The following is a 21,863-nucleotide window of genomic DNA, read 5'->3' as shown; positions in this document are numbered from 1 at the left end:
TAGTAGTGACACACATATTCATAATGTTGAAGCCAGATACAGAGTTGATAATGAAAGTGCAACTTATTTGTGGCACTGTCGTTTAGGTCATATCGGTGTAAAGCGCATGAAGAAACTCCATGCTGATGGACTTTTGGAACCACTTGATTATGAATCACTTGGTACTTGCGAACCGTGCCTCATGGGCAAGATGACTAAAACACCGTTCTTCGGTACTATGGAGAGAGCAACAGATTTGTTGGAAATCATACATACCGATGTATGTGGACCGATGAATATTGAGGCTCGTGGCGGATATCGTTATTTTCTCACCTTCACAGATGACTTAAGCAGATATGGGTATATCTACTTAATGAAACACAAGTGTGAAACATTTGAAAAGTTCAATGAATTTCAGAGTGAAGTTGAAAATCATCGTAACAAAAAAATAAAATTTCTACGATCTGATCATGGAGGAGAATATTTGAGTTACGAGTTTGGTGTACATTTGAAAAATTGTGGAATAGTTTCGCAACTCACGCCACCCGGAACACCACAGCGTAATGGTGTGTCCGAACGTCGTAATCGTACTTTACTAGATATGGTACGATCTATGATGTCTCTTACTGATTTACCGCTATCATTTTGGGGTTATGCTTTAGAGACGGCCGCATTCACGTTAAATAGGGCACCATCAAACTCCGTTGAGACGACGCCTCATGATCTATGGTTTGGCAAGAAACCAAAGTTGTCGTTTCTTAAAGTTTGGGGCTGCGATGCTTATGTGAAAAAGCTTCAACCTGATAAGCTCGAACCCAAATCGGAGAAATGTGTCTTCATAGGATATCCAAAGGAAACTATTGGATACACCTTCTATCACAGATCCGAAGGCAAGATTTTTGTTGCTAAATTCGGAAACTTTCTAGAGAAGGAGTTTCTCTCGAAATAAGTGAGTGGGAGGAAAGTAGAACTTGACGAGGTAACTGTACCTACTCCTTTATTAGAAAGTAGAACATCACAGAAAACTATTTCTGCGACACCTACACCAATAAGTGAGGAAGCTAATGATGATGATCATGAAACTTTAGATCAAGATACGATTGAACCTCGTAGATCAACCAGAGTGAGATCCGCACCAGAGTGGTACGGAAATCCTGTTCTGGAAGTCATGCTACTAGATCATGATGAACCTACGAACTATGAAGAAGCGATGGTGAGCCCAGATTCCGCAAAGTGGCTTGAAGCCATGAAATCTGAGATGGGATCCATGTATGAGAACAAAGTATGGACTTTGGTTGACTTGCCCGATGATCGGCAAGCAATTGAGAATAAATGGATCTTTAAGAAGAAGACTGACGCTGATGGTAATGTTACTATCTACAAAGCTCGACTTGTCGCAAAAGGTTTTCGACAAGTTCAAGGGATTGAATTCGATGAGACTTTCTCACCCGTAGCAATGCTTAAGTCTGTCCGAATCATGTTAGCAATTGCCGCATTTTATGATTATGAAATTTGGCAGATGGATGTCAAAACTGCATTCCTGAATGGATTTCTGGAAGAAGAGTTGTATATGATGCAACCGGAAGGTTTTGTCGATCCAAAGGGAGCTAACAAAGTGTGCAAGCTCCAGCGATCCATTTATGGACTGGTGCAAGCCTCTCGGAGTTGGAATAAACACTTTGATAGTGTGATCAAAGCATTTGGTTTTATACAGACTTTCGGAGAAGCCTGTATTTACAAGAAAGTGAGTGGGAGCTCTGTAGCATTTCTAATATTATATGTGGATGACATATTACTGATTGGAAATGATATAGAATTTCTGGATAGCATAAAGGGATACTTGAATAAAAGTTTTTCAATGAAAGACCTCGGGGAAGCTGCTTACATATTAGGCATAAAGATCTATAGAGATAGATCAAGACGCTTAATTGGACTTTCACAAAGCACATACCTTGACAAGATTGTGAAGAAGTTCAAAATGGATCAAGCAAAGAAAGGGTTCTTGCCTGTGTTACAAGGTGTGAGATTGAGTAAGACTCAAAGCCTGACCACTGCAGAAGATAGAGAGAAAATGAAAGATGTTCCCTATGCTTCAGCCATAGGCTCTATCATGTATGCAATGCTGTGTACCAGACCTGATGTGTGCCTTGCTATAAGTTTAGCAGGGAGGTACCAAAGTGATCCAGGAGTGGATCACTGGATAGCGGTCAAGAACATCCTGAAATACCTAAAAAGGACTAAGGATATGTTTCTCGTATATGGAGGTGACAAAGAGCTCAACATAAGAGGTTACGTTGATGCAAGCTTTGACACTGATCCGGACGATTCTAAATCGCAAACCGGATACGTATTTACATTAAACGGTGGAGCTGTCAGTTGGTGCAGTTCTAAACAAAGCGTCGTAGCGGGATCTACATGTGAAGCGGAGTATATAGCTGCTTCGGAAGCAGCAAACGAAGGAGTCTGGATGAAGGAGTTCATATCCGATCTAGGTGTCATACCTAGTGCATCGGGTCCGATGAAAATCTTTTGTGACAATACTGGTGCAATTGCCTTGGCAACGGAATCCAGATTTCACAAAAGGACCAAACACATCAAGAGACGCTTCAACTCCATCCGGGATCTAGTCCAGGTGGGAGACATAGAGATTTGCAAGATACATACGGATCTGAATGTTGCAGACCCGTTGACTAAGCCTCTTCCACGAGCAAAACATGATCAGCACCAAGACTCCATGGGTGTTAGGATCATTATAGTGTAATATAGATTATTGACTCTAGTGCAAGTGGGAGACTGAAGGAAATATGCCCTAGAGGCAATAATAAAGTTATTATTTATTTCCTTATATCATGATAAAGGTTTATTATTCATGCTAGAATTGTATTAACCGGAAACATAATACATGTGTGAATACATAGACAAACAGAGTGTCACTAGTATGCCTCTACTAGACTAGCTCGTTAATCAAAGATGGTTATGTTTCCTAACCATGAACAAAGAGTTGTTATTTGATTAACGAGGTCACATCATTAGTTGAATGATCTGATTGACATGACCCATTCCATTAGCTTAGCACCCGATCGTTTAGTATGTTGCTATTGCTTTCTTCATGACTTATACATGTTCCTATGACTATGAGATTATGCAACTCCCGTTTGCCGGAGGAACACTTTGGTGCTACCAAACGTCACAACGTAACTGGGTGATTATAAAGGAGTACTACAGGTGTCTCCAATGGTAGATGTTGGGTTGGCGTATTTCGAGATTAGGATTTGTCACTCCGATCGTCGGAGAGGTATCTCTGGGCCCTCTCGGTAATGCACATCACTTAAGCCTTGCAAGCATGGCAACTAATGAGTTAGTTGCGGGATGATGTATTACGGAACGAGTAAAGAGACTTGCCGGTAACGAGATTGAACTAAGTATTGGATACTGACGATCGAATCTCGGGCAAGTAACATACCGATGACAAAGGGAACAACGTATGTTGTTATGCGGTCTGACCGATAAAGATCTTCGTAGAATATGTAGGAGCCAATATGGGCATCCAGGTCCCGCTATTGGTTATTGACCAGAGACGTGTCTCGGTCATGTCTACATTGTTCTCGAACCGTAGGGTCCGCACGCTTAATGTTACGATGACAGTTATTATGAGTTTATGCATTTTGATGTACCGAAGGTTGTTCGGAGTCCCGGATGTGATCACGGACATGACGAGGAGTCTCGAAATGGTCGAGACGTAAAGATTGATATATTGGAAGCCTATGTTTGGACATCGGAAGTGTTCCGGGTGAAATCGGGATTTTACCGGAATACCGGGAGGGTTACCGGAACCCCCCGGGAGCCAAATGGGCCAACATGGGCCTTGGTGGAAAGGTGAAAGGGCTGCCCCCATGGGCTGCACGCCTCCCCCCCTTCCCCTAGTCCTATTAGGACTAGGGAAGGTGGCCGGCCAACCCCTCTCTCTTTCCCCACTTGGGGAGTCCTATTTGGAATAGGATTGGAAGGGGAGTCCTACTCCCAGCGGGAGTAGGACTCCTCCTATGGCTGCCACACCCCTCCCCCTTTGCTCCTTTATATACGGGGGCAGGGGGCACCTCTAGACACACAATTGATCATTGAGATCTTTCCTTAGCCGTGTGCGGTGCCCCCTGCCACCAAATTCCACCTTGATCATATTGTTGCAGTGCTTAGGCGAAGCCCTGCGTCGGTAGTACATCAATATCGTCACCAGGCCGTCGTGCTGACGGAACTCTTCCTCGACGCTTTGCTGGATCGGAGCCCGAGGATCGTCATCGAGCTGAACGTGTGCTAAGAACTCGGAGGTGCCGGAGTAACGGTGCTTGGATCGGTCGGATCGGGAAGAAGACGTACGACTACTTCCTCTACGTTGTGTCAACGCTTCCGTTGCGATCTACAAGGGTACGTAGATCATACTCTCCCCTCGTTGCTATGCATCACCATGATCTTGCGTGTGCATAGGAAATTTTTTGAAATTACTACGTTCCCTAACAGATGGAGCCACAGTAACCAGCCGCCGACCAGGCCCTGGACAGTGGGGCCTGCCTGTCGACCAAGGGGCCGGCAGCCGGCGGGACCCACCAGTCGGCGGGCCCCAGTAGCCAGCGCAGAAGCCGGCGAGCGCAGTCACAGACGGCTGGGCCCCGTGCCAAGTCAGATTACCATTGTACCCCCGGGGGTAGGCCTATATAAACCCCCCGGAGCACCCATGCAAAGGGTTCGACCCCTTACGAGTTCTAGACATCACACAAGGAGAGGAAGCAGGCTAGCCGTGCCCTTCTTCCTCCTCCCACCAAACAGCTCAAGGAGCGTTGTGTAGCTACTCGATTCATCTAGTGAGCATGCGGAGACCCCGCAGAGCAGCAGTAGGGGTGTTATCTCCACGGAGAGCCCCGAAGCTGGGTAAGATCCGCCGGCGTGCATGTCTTCGCCTTATCCCGTTTCCAGGCACCGGCGATGTCTTACTGGCTCCCACAATGATAAGCCACCCGTTGGCATATGTCGCACCTACCACCCGACATTTGGCGCCCACCATGGGGCCAGGTGCACTGTCGTCCGGAGACCTGTTCTGGACGGGAACCTTATTCCTCCCCCGCGAGCGTAGCTAGACCGGCACGCCCGATGGCGCTTGCCGCGACGCGCTGCAAGGCTTCACCAGCATCTGCGCGGCAAGCGGCCTCGCTGATCTCCTCGACAAAACTCTCATCTCCGACGAGCTCACCTCCGATGCGGGCACCGACCACCTCGCCAACCTTCTCGGCCAGCTCCATGTCTCCAGCGAGCCCGCTGCGGACCTGGAGTCGGTTGGCTCCACCGACCCGATGCCTGTCGACTCCGACACGGCCTCCTACGACACCTTCCCCACCAACGTCACGATCTACAACGACCCGCTTCCTCGAGCTGACGGCTGCGATGCTGTCACCACCGAAGTAATGGTTGTCGGCCACGGCGGCCCGGCCGACGAGAGTGCCCGCGACGCCTCGCACATGGCGGCCCACGACTTGTCCGCTCACCTCCCAGCTAATGCTGACGACGAAGCACTGGAGGCACGCTGCCTCGCCCTCCTCGCAGAGGGCCGGAGGCTCGCTTCCATAAGACGCCTCACTGAGGCCTACCAGCACGAAGCTGACCGCACCGCCTTCGGCACGCCGGCCCCAGGAGGGCCGAGCCGGGCCGGCCTTGTCAAGCGACGTGGCACCGTCATCGCCGACACACTGGGAGTCGACTGCCCGATCTATGCCACGCCGCTCGAGAACTTGCGTGCCGCCCAGGCGGCCGTAGACGAGTTGGACGGCTTGGAGGCCAAGACCTCCCCCACATGACCCGGCGCATCCAGCAACTGATCGACGCAGCCGCGCAGCGGCACGAAGCAGACGCCCACGCGGGAAGCCCTCCCCCGCGCCGAGATCACGGCGCGACGTCCCGGACGCCGGCTACGCGCGACACCCTCGCGCGGCGCGAGAAAGAGCTGGCTGCCAGCCGTAGCCGGACCCGAATCTCCATCGAGCGAGACGCGGACGGCCATCCCCGAGCCATGGAATGGCATGGAGACCCCCCTCCGCCTCCACCCCGTGGAGAGAGATATCCCGCCCCGCCACCAGTGGCGCACCCGACTCTCAGCAGCCGGCTGGGCCGCCGCGAAGGAATCGGCGAGAACGACGCCCGCCATCGGATCGACCGCCTGGCGCGATCCCTGGCGCTGGAAGAAGAAGATGATGTCGGCCCGCCTTGTTTTGGCCCCCGCATCCGCGACGAGCCCTTTCCCAAAGGGTTCTCGCTCCCAAGAGACACGCCCAAGTACAACGGCTCCGTGAAGCCGGAAGATTGGTTGATCGACTACTCCATGGCGGTTAGCATAGCCAATGGCAACCGGCGCGTTGCCATGAAGTACGTGCCCCTCATGCTGCAAGGCACGGCGCGGACCTGGCTCAACAGCCTCAAGCCGCGCAGCATCAACAGCTGGCTAGATTTCACAGAAGCCTTCATCCGCAACTTCACCAGCACCTACAAGCGGGCTCCCAAGCCCAGACATCTCTCCTTGTGCATACAAGGCCCCGCCGAGTCCACTCGCGATTACCTCACGCGTTGGGCCGAGCTCCGCAACTCCTGTGAAGGGGTGCACGAGGTGCAAGCCATAGAATACTTCACAGCCGGATGCCGACAAGGCACCCTCCTCAAGCACAAGCTCCTCTGCGACGAGCCGGCTACCCTCGACGAGCTTCTGGACATAGCGGACAAATACGCCATCGCCGACTCTTCGATGACGACCGAGCTTCGGGTGGACGCGTCCGGAAAGGTACTCAACCCGGCGCCAAAGACGCCGGCTGGGGATTCCGGCCGACTCCCCCACTCGAACGATCACAAGCGCAAGGGCCCCGCGCCGCCTCCCGCCAGTCGGCAGGTGGCCACAGTCGAAGACGCGCCGCCTGAAGAGCGACCAGCGCCCAAGAAGCCCAAGGGCGGCAGGCAGGCTTGGCAGCCCGCCTTCTCCTATGAGCAGACTCTCGATGCCCCTTGCAAGTTCCACAGCGGCGCGAAGCCGTCCAACCACACGACCCAGAAGTGCCATTGGCTCACCCGAATCTAGAAGGGCGAGGGTCTCTTGCCGCCTCCGCCTGCCGGCCCGCCGCCTCCGGCCGCTCGGCCCGAAGTCGGAGCCGTGCATGACGAGTTCCCTGACGAGCAAGCCACCTACATCGTCTTTACAAGCCAGCCCGAAGACCGGCGCAGCAAGCGCCAAGAGCGCCAGGAAGTTAGCGTGGTCGCTGCCAACCCCGCTGGACAGATGCATTGGTCAGAAAAGCCCATTAGTTGGAGCCGGGCCGACCATCCGGAGGTGATGCCGTCTCCCGGCTCTTATGCCTTGGTCCTGGAAGCCACCCTTGCAACGGACAGACGCGCCGCCCGCTTCTCCCGTGTGTTGATAGACGGCGGGAGCAGCATCAACATCCTGTACCATGACACCCTGGAAAAGCTAAATGTCAAGACGAAGCAGCTCGTGCCTACTCGGACGGTATTCCATGGCATCGTACCTGGCCTGTCCTGCGCCCCCATTGGCAAGATCAAGATTGATGTGCTTTTTCGGGACAAGGAGCATTTCTGCCGGGAAGCAATTTGGTTTGAAGTGGTGGACCTGGAGAGCCCTTACCATGCATTGCTTGGCCGACCTGCCTTGGCCAAATTCATGGCAGTTCCCCAGTATGCATACCTCAAGATGAAGATACCAAGCACCAAAGGCATCATCACCGTAGTCGGCGATTACAAGAAGTCCTCTGAGTGCGGAGCAGCCAGCAGCCGGCTAGCCGAGTCCCTTGTAATAGCCGAAGAGAAGAAGATGTTGGACCGAGTCGTGGCCATAGCTGGCAAAGAGTCGGCCGTGTCCCCCGACCCCAAGGAGCATGACGCTCAAGGATCTTTCCAGCCGGTCAAGGAGACGAAGAAGATACCTCTTGACCCCGAGCATCCAGAGAGGTTTGCCGTCATCGGGGCAAACCTGAACAGCAAATAGGAAGGCGAGCTCGCCGATTTCCTCCGTGAGAATCGGGACATCTTTGGATGGTCCCCCAAGGACATGCCGGGTGTTCCGAGGAAATTCACTGAGCACAAACTACACGTTCGAGAAGACGCAAAGCCAGTCAGACAACCCCTTCGCCGATTGTCGGAGGAGAAGCGCAGGATTGTAGGGGAAGAGATAGCCCGGCTCTTGGCGGCCGGCTTCATCATGGAAGTTTTCTTTCCAGAGTGGCTCGCCAATCTGGTCCTTGTGCTAAAGAAGAACAACAAGTGGCGCATGTGTATAGACTACACGAGCCTCAACAAGGCCTGCCCCAAAGATCCTTTTGCCCTGCCAAGGATTGACCAAGTGATAGACTCCACAGCCGGATGCGAGCTGTTGAGTTTTTTGGATGCTTACTCCGGATATCATCAGATAAAGCTAGACCCGGACGACCGCCTGAAGACCGCCTTCATCACGCCATTTGGAGCCTTCTGCTACCTGACTATGACATTCGGCTTGAGAAATGCCGGTGCCACTTTTCAGCGTTGCATGCAGAAGTGCCTCCTCAAGCAACTCGGCAGAAACGCTCACGTATACGTGGACGACATCGTGGTGAAGACGGAGAAGCGCGGCACCTTGCTGGGAGACCTCAAGGAAACGTTTGAGAACTTACGCCAGTTCCAAATCAAGCTCAACCCCGAGAAATGCGTGTTCGGAGTGCCAACCGGCCAGGTCCTAGGCTTCCTGGTCTCCGAACGCGGCATCGAATGCAACCCGGTGAAGATCAAGGCCATCGAGAGAATGGCGATCCCCACCAAGCTTCGAGACATTCAGAAGTTCACCGGGTGCTTAGCCTCCTTGAACCGCTTCATCAGCCGGCTCGGAGAGAAAGCTCTCCCTCTCTACCGCCTCATGAAGAAGAGCACTCACTTCGAGTGGAAAGACCAGGCCGACCAAGCTTTTTACGAGCTGAAGAAGATGCTGGCCACGCCGCCTGTCCTCGCGGCGCCGACTGAGAAAGAGCCCATGCTCCTCTACATCGCTGCAACCAGCCGGGTGGTCAGCACCGTCATCGTAGTCCAGCGCCCAGAAGAAGGCCGAGCCCAGCCGGTCCAGAGGCTGGTGTATTATTTGAGCGAGGTGTTGTCCGCTTCAAAGCAGAACTACCCGCACTACCAAAAGATGTGTTATGGCGTGTACTTCACCGCTAAGAAGCTGAAGCCCTACTTTCAAGAGCATCCCGTCACGGTCGTATGCACTGCCCCGCTAGCCGAGATCATAGGCAGCCGGGACGCATCTGGCTGAGTGGCAAAATGGGCCATCGAGCTGGCCCCCTACACGATCTTCTACTAGCCGCGCACTGCCATCAAGTCCCAAGCACTGGCCGACTTCCTCGTCGACTGGGCCGAGACCCAGTACCTGCCGCCGGCTCCCGACTCCACCCATTGGCGCATGCACTTCGACAGGTCCAAGATGCGCACCGGCTTGGGAGCCAGCGTTGTCCTTACCTCTCCCAAAGGCGACAAGCTCCGATACACGCTACAGATCCACTTTGCCGCCTCCAACAACGTGGCCGAGTACGAGGCGCTCATACACGGGCTCCGGCTTGCCAAAGAACTTGGCATTCGCCGGATCCTATGTTATGGCGACTCGGACCTGGTGGTCCAGCAATCATCCGGCGACTGGGATGCCAAGGACGCGAATATGGCGAGCTACCGCTTCCTGGTCCAACAACTCAGCAGATACTTTGAAGGATGCGAGTTCCTCCACATATCACGAGCCGACAACGAGCCAGCCGATGCCCTGGCTCGAATAGGCTCCACTCGGCAAGCAATTCCAACCGATGTCGCTCTACAACGCCTCCTCAAGCCGTCCATCAAGCCGTCTCCAGAGTCTGATTCCATCTTCGTGCCGCCTGGCCCCGATGCGGCCGGGTCCGCCTCGAAGAACCAAGTAGGCAACCCCAAGACCCCCGTAGCCGGCCCGGCGACTTCGGCAGCCGGCTCGGGGACTTCGGCGGCCGGCTCAGGGACGGCGGCAGCTGGCTCGGGGACTGCGGTAGCCGGCCCGGGGACTGCACCATCACTACAGCCGGCGGCCGACTCCAGCACCTCACCGCCCAGCCCGCCCACCCTGGTAGTAGTAGCCACATTGGCAGTAGGAGAAGCCGCGGCTCCGTCATGGGCTCAGTCCATCCTCAAGTTCCTAGTAAACCAAGACCTGCCGGCTGACGAAACAGAAGCAAGACAAGTCCAACGTCGAGCCGGAGCATACACAATCGTCAATAGAGAGCACGTCAAGCGCAGTGTCACTGGAGTCCTCCAACGGTGCGTCGAGCAAGAGAAAGGCATTGCAATCCTCAGAGACATTCACCAAGGAGAATGCGGCCACCATGCGGCCTCCAGATCACTTGTCGCCAAAGCCTTCCGCCATGGTTTCTTCTGGCCGACTGCTTTGGATGACGCCAAAGAATTAGTCAAACATTGCAAGGGATGCCAACTCTTCAGCTCCAAGCAACACATGCCGGCTTCGGCACTCAAAACCATTCCCCTCACTTGGCCCTTCGCTGTTTGGGGACTGGACATGGTGGGCCCATTCAAGACGGCGCGCGGCGGCATCACGCATTTGCTCGTCGCTGTGGACAAATTCACCAAGTGGATTGAGGCAAAGCCGATCAAGAAGCTGAATGGCCCGACTGCCGTGACGTTCATCGCAGACATAACAACTCGGTACGCCGTGCCGCACAGCATCATCACTGACAATGGCACGAATTTTGCCAAAGGAGCCTTGGCACGTTTCTGCGCAGCCCAAGGTATCCGCCTGGACTTAGCATCCGTCGCCCACCCGCAGTCAAACGGCCAGGTCGAGCAAGCCAACGGCCTCATCCTCTCCGGTATCAAGCCTCGACTGGTCGTACCTCTGGAGCGCTCAGCTGGCTGTTGGCTTGATGAGCTGCCGGCTGTCCTGTGGAGTCTGCGCACTACACCAAACAAGTCAACCGGCTTCACCCCTTTCTTCCTTGTGTATGGTTCCGAGGCGGTCATCCCAACTGACATCGAGTTCGACTCGCCTCGAGTAACCATGTACACGGAAGCGGAGGCCAAGGAAGCACGAGAAGACGGTGTCGACCTGCTGGAAGAAAGCCGGCTGTTAGCCCTCAGCCGGTCTGCCATCTACCAGCAGGGTTTGCGCCGCTACCACAGCCGGAAGGTCAGGCCAAGATCTTTCTAAGAGGGCGATCTTGTGCTCCGGCTGATCCAGCGAACAGCCGGACAGCACAAGCTCTCAGCCCCTTGGGAAGGCCCCTTCATCATCAGCAGAGCCCTAGGCAACGACTCCTACTACCTGATCGATGCATAGAAGCCGAAAGCACGAAAGAGAGACGACTCCGGCAAGGAGTCGGAACGACCATGGAACGCCAACCTCCTTCGAAGATTTTACAGTTGAAATGCAGTATGTACCGCGCTAACTTTTGTATTAAGTACAAGACAATAGGCTCCCCGAGGAGGGCTCGGGGACTGCCATCCCTTATTTATGAATGAAAAGTATCATTCTTATGACCTTGTCGTGTCATTTACTTATTCCGTCCGGCTCCGAGTTCGACTAGTCGGCTCGGGGACTGGCCGACTGGAGTTATGTTAGAAGTCCTACCCGCAGTCAGACAAGTAGTGTGCCGGCTCTCAAGCCTTCTCATGCCAAAAGTCGCAGTTCGAAGAACCGGCTGTCCGGCTGGCAAGAGTTAAAGGTAGGAACGGGCGCCCACACGAAAAACGGCTAGGGACTAACGGACTAATATAACAAAAGCCGGTTTTTCTCACACCACCGACTGGCTACCAGAGTAGCCGGCCGGCCGGTTTCCATTCACTTCACCTTAATCCAAGAAAGCTCAAGTACTTGCCTCCCCAAAGAGGGAAGGCGGCAAAGGAAAAATCCTAAGGATATAAAAAAAATAGCATACGCGAATGGAAACCAAACATGCACATAATAATATTTACATAAAAAGACCTCCAAGAGGCCAGCATTCAACATAGTTTGGATAGACCCCCAGTGGGTGGAACTGCGAAAACTTAACAAAGATTGTACAAAGACAACAAAGCAGGAAAGATAAAGACGGCAGGTCAAGCTGGCGGAGCAGCCGACGAGCCAGACTGGTTGGCGGAGACGGTCGTGCCGGCTGAAGGAGCGGCCGGCTGACGAACTTCGGCTTTGTCGCCCCCTCCCGCAGAGGGCGCGCTTCCACGCGCCTCGTTGCTAGGAGCACGGTCAGCCTGAGGTCGGCTGGTTGTTCCACCAGCCGGCTCGACGTCTTCGCCGTCCTCGTCTTCGTCTTCTTCGCCCTCGTCGCTGGAGGCAATCTCCTCCGCCGAGTCCTCGCCCACCGCCGGGTTCAGCCCGAACCACTCCTCCGGCTGAGCAACACCGTCATCATCGATTTCGGGTGCAAAAACGCTGATGTCGGTGCACTCGGCGATCGTCGAAGCTCGCTGGGCGATAGCCGGCCTCACCTCCTCCAGCTCCGCGTCGGCCTCCATCCGCCAAGTGCGCAGCTGGTCCAGGCTCAGCCCTGGGTACCAAGCCCGAACGAATTCCAACGCCTGCCCGGCTCCGAGGCGGGCCGCTGACGCTTTCCAAGCCTCGAAGCGACCAACTGCGACTTCCAGCCAGTCGGCAGTTCGGCTTGGGGTGCGGGGGATCGTCTCGCCGGGCCAGAGGGCGGCCAACACTTGCGCCCTGGCACGTTGGAGCCGGCGAAGCATCCGATGAGCCGGCTGCAACCGTGCCTGGACAGCCAGGAGCTGCTCCTCAAGGGTCTGGTTTGCCTCCGACGCAATGTCGGCCCCCGCTTGACGGCATGCCTCGCGATGGGCCTCAATGCTTTGGGCGGCGAAGGCGGAGTAGCCCGGGAAGTAATCTACAAGAAACAACAAGCAACAGCTCAAGATAAGTCAAAAAACCCAGGCGGCAAGGGGCAGGAGAAGGGCTAAGAAGGCAACTTACCGTCGATCAAGTCCTCGATCCGGCCGAAGCCTTCGTCCAGGGCTCGCCGGGTCTCAGACCAGCTCGCCGCCGCCATCTCATACTCCGCCATCAAGGCGGCTTCACATTCCTACGCCGCCTGTAGGGCCGCTTTGTGGCTCTCCTCTTGGTCGGCCAGCTTCTTGGCTAGGCGATCCCGTTCCTGGACCAAGGCAGCGTACTCGGCCTCCTTGGTGTGAAGGGCGGCCTTCGCTTCGCCAAGCTCCTTCCTCAAGTCGGCGTTGGCCACTGAAGACAAAGAAAAAGAAAAACCAATAAAAAAAGAGTCGTCAAGAAAGATCCGACCCGACTGCGCAGTAGTCGGCCCGAATCTCGGGGACTACACCCAGTGGGTGCGCTAACGCGCCCCCACAGGAGACAGACAAAACCAAGTACTTACTTCAGCTGTCAGCCAGGTCGTCGGTCTGCCGGCTCAACTCCTGAGCTTGGGAGTTGAAGGCGGCAGCACGAAGGTTGTGGTATTCCTGAAAGTTCAGAAAAAAGCAAAGTAAGATAGCCGTAGAGAAAGATCCGACCCGACAGCGCAGCAGTCGGTCCGAATCTCGGGGACTACACCCAGTGGGTGCGTTGACGCGCCCCCACGGAAGAAATTAAGAAAGCAAAGCAGCCAAGAACGAAGGACTCACCCGGATAGTGACTCGCGTTGACAAGAACTCCTGGGTGAACTGTTGGAGCAGGGCGGCCTGAGCTTGCAGCCGGCTCCGGACCCCTTGAGCCGCTACATTCAGCTCGCCAGTTCCCCCGCTGGGAGTCCACTTGGACGTGGCAGTGCTGGCCGCCTCCAGATCTTCCGCCGACTGGCCTGCGCCCGCGGCTCGGCGCAACTCCGGCGGAGCGGCGCCTCCCCCTGCGCGCCGGCCCGTCGCCGGCTGCACCTCGAGGCCGGATCTGTTCTCCGGCTCACCTCCGACCGGCCCCTCTGGCGCCGCTGACGATTGACCGCCTTGGCCCGCTCCGGTTGGTGCAGCTGGCGGCGCTCTCCCCGCCAAGGCCACGGGGTCCTCCCCCCTCTCCAACAGCAGCGGGTCTTGGATGATCTCCTCCGCCAAGGGCAATGGGGTGTCGGGGGCTACGGCTCGGAGAGGAATGGCGAGCAACGGAGGCTGGCTGCGCAAGCTTTCCGCCTCCGTCTCCGCGGTAGCCGCCTCCGTCTGGGCCTTGGCTGCCGCTTCGGCCTGCTCCCTCGCCGCCTGGGCGGCCGCCTTCTCCGCTGCCTCGCGCTCCTTCCGCGCTTCGTGGGCGTTCCTCTCTATGGCCTCCCTGAGATCGGCGTAGGGGTCCACGCGGCGGGAGCTCGAAGACCCTCCAGCCGGCCCCACGACGGAGCCGCCCGGACCCCGCTCAAGGGAAAGTGGCGCCCTGTCCAGCAAGCGAGGAAAAGTTAAGAAGAATATTCAAATAGAAAGAGAATGATGACGAGCATGCGGCAAGGCAGTTGAAGGCTTACGCTGAGACCGCCGGAGGCTGTTTCACCGCCTTGTGGAAGTGGGCCGCTTTCGCAGCCGCCTCCTCTCGCTTGGTCGCCGCGGCGGAGGCTTTGGACTTCTTCGGCCGACTGCCGAAGAGGCCTAAAGCGGCCCGGCGCTTCTGTGCGCCACCGCCGGCAGCCGGCGCGATAGACGAGCCCGCGCCCTGATGGTCGGCCGCCGGCTGGCGATGCGGGGTGACTTCGGCTTCGAATTCGTCCGGCCAGTCCTCGAAGCTCGCGGTGAACCTTGAGCCTCCGGGCTCGGCACTGTCCCCCACGACGGCGTCTTCCATGGCAGCCGCCCCCAAGTCCGGGTCGTCAACATCATCCACCATGCGGTCGGGGGTATACTGGCGCTCAATTCCCGCCGCCCCAGCCGGCGGTGCAAGAAGAGGGTTGTGCTCAAAAGAACCGACTAGTCAGAGGCCGGCCGTCATGAAGCCGGCCGACGACAAAAAGAAGATAGGGACAGAATCTTACCGCGGGCGGAGGATTGGCGCGAGAATACGGCACCTTGCCGTATTGCCAGTCCCCGGCGAGCTTGCAGTTGGCGATGTAGTTAACCATGAGCGCCACCTCCGCGTGGGGCATTTCCCATGTGCTCAGCCGGCTTGGGTCGAAGCGGCCGCTCATCTGACACATCATATGGGGCCGGCTTTGGAGAGGAAGGATCCGGCGCTCCACGAAGGCGGCCACCAAGTCGGCCCCGCACAGGCCTTCCGACTGAATCATCACCCGAAGCCGGGAGATGGCGGCGTTCCCGGCCGGAGACAATGACCGGGACCGGAAGCTCCACGAGAGTTGCCTCCCAGCCGGCGGGCCGTCTACGTAAGCCGGCAGGTTGATGTAGTCTCCTTGCTCGGCGACGTTCTTCACATAGAAATAAGATCTCTGCCAGACCTTCACCGACTAGATCAGGGGGATGGGCGGGAACGGGTTGTTCTCGCTCGCCCTCCTCATGGCGATGAAGGCTACGCAGGGGGCGGGCACGCCGGCGACGACTGTGCCGAGCTTGCTCCGGAAGAACTCTCCCTAGAGCCCCAGCATGGAGAGCAGCCCCAAGAAGCCTTCGCAGAGGGAGACGAAGGCCGACAGCAGCATCACCACATTGGGTGTAAGGTGATGCGGCTGGAGGTTGTAGAACTCCAAGAAAGAGCGCAGAAACCCGCTTGCCGGAAGGCCGAAGCCGCGCAGGCAGTGCGAGCGGAAGACACCCGCTCGCCCTCCTCCGGCGCCGGCGAGATCTCCTTCGCGGGCGCCAGGCGGACCTGTACGCGGTCGGCGCCGGGCAGGCGCCGGGTCTGGCGAAGGAACTCCACTTGGTCTTCATGGACGTTGGAGCCGTCCCACGAGCTTGACAACGCCATGGGAGCGAGGCGGTGTAGAGACGCGACGGCGCTGAGACGGGAAGCTGCGACGGCAGTGAGAGGAAGAAGACGAGGGTTAGGAGGGGCGGAGCGGGAGGGAGCGTGCGAACCTCTGTCGCTCTCCCTCCTCCCCCTACTTATAGGCTCACGTGGCGGAGCCGAGGAGGCGCGGTGTGGGGAAGCGTGGGGATCGATCGTGCCCACTCCCCACGTCCCGCGATTATCGAGCCTTAACGGCGAAACAAAACTGCCTCGAGAAGGCGAGCGGCCCCTATGGGCCACGGAAGATCCGCGCCCGGACCAAGGCTCGCGAGTGGTGGGCCCGGGCCTGCGGCGGCGTCCCGTCGCGCGCGTGCGCTCGCGGGATATCGCCGCCACGTGGCCGCGGGAGGGCCCGTAGTCGGCACGCGGGTTGCCCCCCCCTCCTCTCGCCTACAAGACGCGGGGCTCTCTGAAGTCGGCGTACACCCGCTAAGCCGGCTCTTCAGGATGGGAAGCTGACCAAGCTTCTCGTCCCCCTGCTCACCTTGGAGCTCGATCAGCTTCGGGTCTACTGTCGGAGTAAATAGCCATGGGTAGCCTAGCCGGCTTCCCCTGGCCCTTCTGAAAAAGTTACGAGCCCGCCCGGCTCTCAAAAAAATCCAAGACATGGGGCCGCCTTCCCCTAGCTGGCTGCAACCCAGGCCGACTTTCGGAAGGCGGTCCGACTTTAGCCCTCATGAGAAGGCCGACTCCAAGAAGCCGGCCATGAGAAGGCCGACTCCAAGAAGCCGGCTCCCCATAAAGCGGTCAAGACCGTACCCACAAAGTTTGCACCCACCTAACGGCGGTGCGACGGGGCGTGGCTACAGTAAAGCCTGCCACCCCCGAATCCCGGAGCACGCCTGGCATGGTGCACCGTACGGGCTAGGCACGACCTGTCCGGCGCGGCACTGTTGCCATGTTGACCCTGGCATCACCCACGACGGGCCGCCAGCGTGGCCCACAGGCGGTGGGCCCCTTTAAGCAGAGAGACGCCCGAAGGCGGCCACACCTCCCACCAGTCGGCCCAAGACAGAGCCGGCTCCCCGCAGCCGGCTTGCCGCCTTCCTCGAAGAGGATGCCCCATTAAGGAGACAAGACGCGGTAAGGCTACAGCGATCGTCTGACAGGCGGCAGCACTATAGCCGCGCTTACCACGATGAAGCTCACGTCAACAAGATGGAGCCACAGTAACCAGCCGCCGACCAGGCCCTGGACAGTGGGGCCTGCCTGTCGACCAAGGGGCCGGCAGCCGGCGGGACCCACCAGTCGGCGGGCCCCAGCAGCCGGCGCAGAAGCCGGCGAGCGCAGTCCCAGACGGCTGGGCCCCGTGCCCAGTTGGATTACCATTGTACCCCCGGGGGGTAGGCCTATATAAACCCCCCGGAGCACCCATGCAAAGGGTTCGACCCCTTACGAGTTCTAGACACCACACAAGGAGAGGAAGCAGGCTAGCCGTGCCCTTCTTCCTCCTCCCACCAAACAGCTCAAGGAGCGTTGTGTAGCTACTCGATTCATCTAGTGAGCATGCGGAGACCCCGCAGAGCAGCAGTAGGGGTGTTATCTCCACGGAGAGCCCCGAAGCTGGGTAAGATCCGCCGGCGTGCATGTCTTCGCCTTATCCCGTTTCCAGGCACCGGCGATGTCTTACTGGCTCCCACAATGATAAGCCACCCGTTGGCATATGTCGCACCTACCACCCGACAAGGAGTGGGGTGTGGTGGTGGTTGGTGGTCGAACTGAGCGGAGGCATGGGATTGACGACGCCGGCAGCGGCCACCAGGCCAGTTTGTTCGAGAGGGTTCCTTTCTTAATTACTCAACAATGAGGTTTGTTGGAGATAAGGATGAAGGAGGGAAGGCCTTGTCTGCAAATGTGGAGAGGGGTGCGAGTATCTTTTAGTTTAATTTCCATCCGTCAGATATAGATCGGACGGTCCATATTGCAAGATGGCACACGTACCATCATCACCAACTCGGTTTTTTATAAGAGAGGAAATATAAGTATGGAGATACAAACGTATTATCGATACTTGCTTCCGTAAACTAGCATCTACATTCTATTCAATGCCTCGGCATGTGGGCCCTTAGCACAATGACTTCTCGACTGTGTAAAACAAAGATTTTCCCGTCGCCGACAAGGAGGGGTGACGGCGGCGCGCTTTTTGGCTTGCTCTAGTCCTAGTAGTCATACTAGGTGGTCTAAGCACATGTAGATTTATTCTTTTTCATGTCTCGTGTTCGCCGTACTGCCACGACTGTTCACGAATAGATGGTAAGTTATTCATGGGGAAAGCCTTGTTGAGCGTGTTTGCGAGAGAGAGAGTGTGCGTGTGTGATATGTTAGAGACTGAGGCAATGATAACAAATTCTTTGTGTCTATGTGTGTGGAGGATAGAGAGAGACATGTACATGGGGCTTTGTGTTGTGTAACGTGGAGACACATATACATAATTAGAGAGTGAGTGTGTGAGATACACATGCAGACATGAGGAGAGATGAGGATCCAGGTAAATGGGTGTTTGTGCGTGTCTGTGTGTGTTTGTGCACGCGTTTGTGTGTGAGAGGGAGAGAGTGTATGTGGAGTAGAGAGACCACTGATGATGTAAACCTAGTATAAGGGAAGGGGGAATGGTGTGACATGTGTAGTAGCGAGATAGCACGGGTGCGGGCGGGGGGAGCAGACTATTTGGAAGAGACATCGAGTGTGTGTGGGGGAGAGGGGTGTGAGAGCGAGAGAAAGAGAGAGCTAGCACCGGAGAGAGAGAGAGATAGGAAGAGAGGGGGCGAGAGGGGTCGTTTGTGTCCATAAATGGCGTATAGATAGGGAGACAATGTTGATGTTGTCCGAAATTGGCCTATGAACGAAGACGCAAGGGAAGCGAGTCATCGTGTGTGTGATAGGAACTTCATGAGAGAGCTAGAATAGATGGTGTAGAGAACAATGTGTGAAATCGAGAATGATTATACATTAGGGAGCTATGCAAAGAGTCAGAACATATATGTATACAGGGAAGGAGCTGGGGCAGGTCCGCATGTGGGAGGGATAGAAAGAGGAGAGTGGTGCACAAGGAGACAAAGTGTGCTTGTTTGCAGTGGGGGTGGTGTGTGAGGTGAGTGCGCGAGAACCACATAACTAGGGAGATAGACGTTTGGGGGCGACGTTTTGTGTGTATGGGAAATATACACTCTACGTAGTGCGTGTGCTTGGGTAAGAGAGATAGCGGGAGACCTAGAGAGTGAGGGAAGAGATGTGTGCATGCCCGAGAGACAAAGTGATAGAGACCTATGTTGGGGTCCGGACTTTACAAGAGAGAGGGGTGTTAATGTGCTCGTGTGTTGGTGTTTGGGGGAGAGAACGACTTCTCTCTCTCTCTCTGTGTGTGTGTGTGTGTGGTGGGGGGGGGGTTGACTTCAGATAAAGAGTGAGGTGTCTATATTTGAGGGACTTTAGCGTAATTGAGATATTGTGCACTCATGGTTGATCAATTTGTTTCACAGTTTGTACTATGAGATAATGATACTTTTGAACATGCGTGATATACCTTGATGTACCATAATTACAAACCTAAGATTGGAATTTTGGAATTCGACTCCATCATTAGCTTTTGTAATTCATTTAAACGGAGGTACATTTTTTAAGCCGGGATTTCGTGATTTCAAATTCATATATCAAACCTAGAGATATACACATACGGGCATGTTCAAACTTTATAATCATCCACTTTATTCATACACATACACATTTTTGCTTTTGTCATCATATTTAGGATAAACACATTTGGAATTTCATTTGAATTGGACCGTATGATGGTATTTTCTTGTAGTAGCTCAATGATCCATATTTGAATTGAATGGACAATCTAAGTTTCGAGTTGGAGACATTGATTTTCAGAACTTGCACATTTTTTGCGTGCAAAACAAACAAATTGTCGGCCATGATATCATAGTCGGCCGTGCGAGAGCAGAATACTTATAATTTTAGGTGCCAAAAGCTTTCAAACTTCCCGCTCACATCGAAATATCACGCGCCCGAAAGTTTAGCCCTGCAATATTCCTGTTTTACCCCTGCCACATGAACGGAAAAGGGCTGCTTTGGAAACTCCATTGTTTTCCCCTCTTTGCCCCCTCCCCTTCCCCTCCCCGACCCCCAACCATGGCAAACCGCTGAACCTAGTCCTCCACCACAGCGGTGGACCTCACACCCCGCCGGATCTACCTTCCGCACCTTGGAACCCCCAACTGCCAACTCACCACTTCACTAGAGCCGCTTCAGCGCCTGGCTTGTCCACCGCTCCAGATCTCCTTGACCGCCATCATGGTCCACCGCATCGGATCTGCTTAACCGGCACCCTCGTCCACCACAGCGTAGGCCCGTCACTGACTCCCTGGTCCGCCCCTTCGCTGGCCCTTCATTCAAGCCCTCGTCCGCCGCAACAGATCCGCCTCACCGAAAGCACTGTACAACGCGCCCGCCGAAGCCTTCGTCCACTGCACCGGACCTACTCCACGGACGCCATATTGAACTCCACCGTCCCTACTTTACCGACGCGGCAACCTCATCAGGTTATTTCGATTTGTACTCCTTCGTTTTTTCTCTTTATCGTGCAACTATTCACTTACCACAGATGAGCTTTCTTGTATGTCGACAGGCGCCGCAACCGTAGCACCGGAGCCGCTTCAGCGACGGCGACAGCCGGCCCAAACTCAACCGCAACACGAGCACCATCGACGATCCTTAGCTATCAAGTATGACAATGATACCCATACGCCGCCGAGAATCAGGTACTATTATCCAACGGTCGGCGCCTATGTTCACTTTCCTAGCATAAGCACCGCACCTATGAATTTCTTCCAGGCATCTTTCAGTTTTTCATGAGACGCGTTATTCTGCTTGCACCTGTAGGGCCATACTTCTGGCAGTGAACATGTTACATGTGCTAAATTACATACCAGTGCACATATAGTTAATATGCTTTAGTTTTGTTCTGATGCCACCTGTTGGTTTCATCAGACTGCTTAATGTTCTCTATGATTAATTACACATCAGCAAACTAGCATGTGGTTCTGCTGCTTTTTGTTCGTTTTACCCTACATTTTCTGATGCTAGCTATTACATCACTGCTCCGAGCCTCTGTTCATTACTTGTTTGTGTGTTCTTGATCTTCCCAAGTTGCATGACTAATTTGATGCTTCTATTAATTATGGAGCTGCCAACCCCATCAAGCAAAATATTTGTTCTTTTGGGGCTGGCACCTCAAACAAGCATAAAAATAGAGGGAAGCAGATATACTCCCTCCGATTCTATTTACTCTGCCCATAACTCTTGACCAGCATACCAAGGAGGGCACTAGTTTAATTTTTCTGGACTAATTTGCCAATTAATTAGGGCAGAGGCAGATGGGGCAGGGCACAAAAGGAAACCAGTGCTAGGAATCGGCAATGCGCAGACTAATACGAGAAAACTGAGAAAAAGTTATACGCAAAGTAAAAAGAATCGGAGGGAGTATTGTCGTGTATGCACACACCCTTCTTTCATTAGTTTAGATGAACCATTGATGATCAATTCAGACCAGTGCATGCAATTAAAATTAATTTTACCTAAATAGATGGTGCAGAATAAACTACAACAACTAGATTTGCAACCACGGGATGCTGACGATATCTTCAAAGAACATTGCAACAGCAGCTAGGCTTCACAGCAACATATGGTAAGCGAGTGTGTTTTAGTACATGTGAAATGTAATGCGAGTGGGCTGCTTTCTTGGCTTGTGCCCTCAACGTGTAATCCTACCAAATTACAAATAGTTCAGTTGTCTGCTTTGCTGTATTGCTTGATTCGAATGCTTATTTGTTGTTACGCTATACCTGAGTTGGCCAATATGTCAGCAGTGCCTGCTGTACTATCGTAAAGAAATGCATGCCTATTTCATTTGAGTCCTTAACTTTTCCTCTCAACTTCATCAAAAGAATGT

Source organism: Triticum urartu, chromosome 5 (assembly GCF_003073215.2).
Source record: "Triticum urartu cultivar G1812 chromosome 5, Tu2.1, whole genome shotgun sequence".
In the NCBI taxonomy this organism is placed as follows: Eukaryota; Viridiplantae; Streptophyta; class Magnoliopsida; order Poales; family Poaceae; genus Triticum; species Triticum urartu.
The sequence above is the reverse complement of the archived record's forward strand: the minus strand, read 5'-3'. Positions refer to the sequence as shown.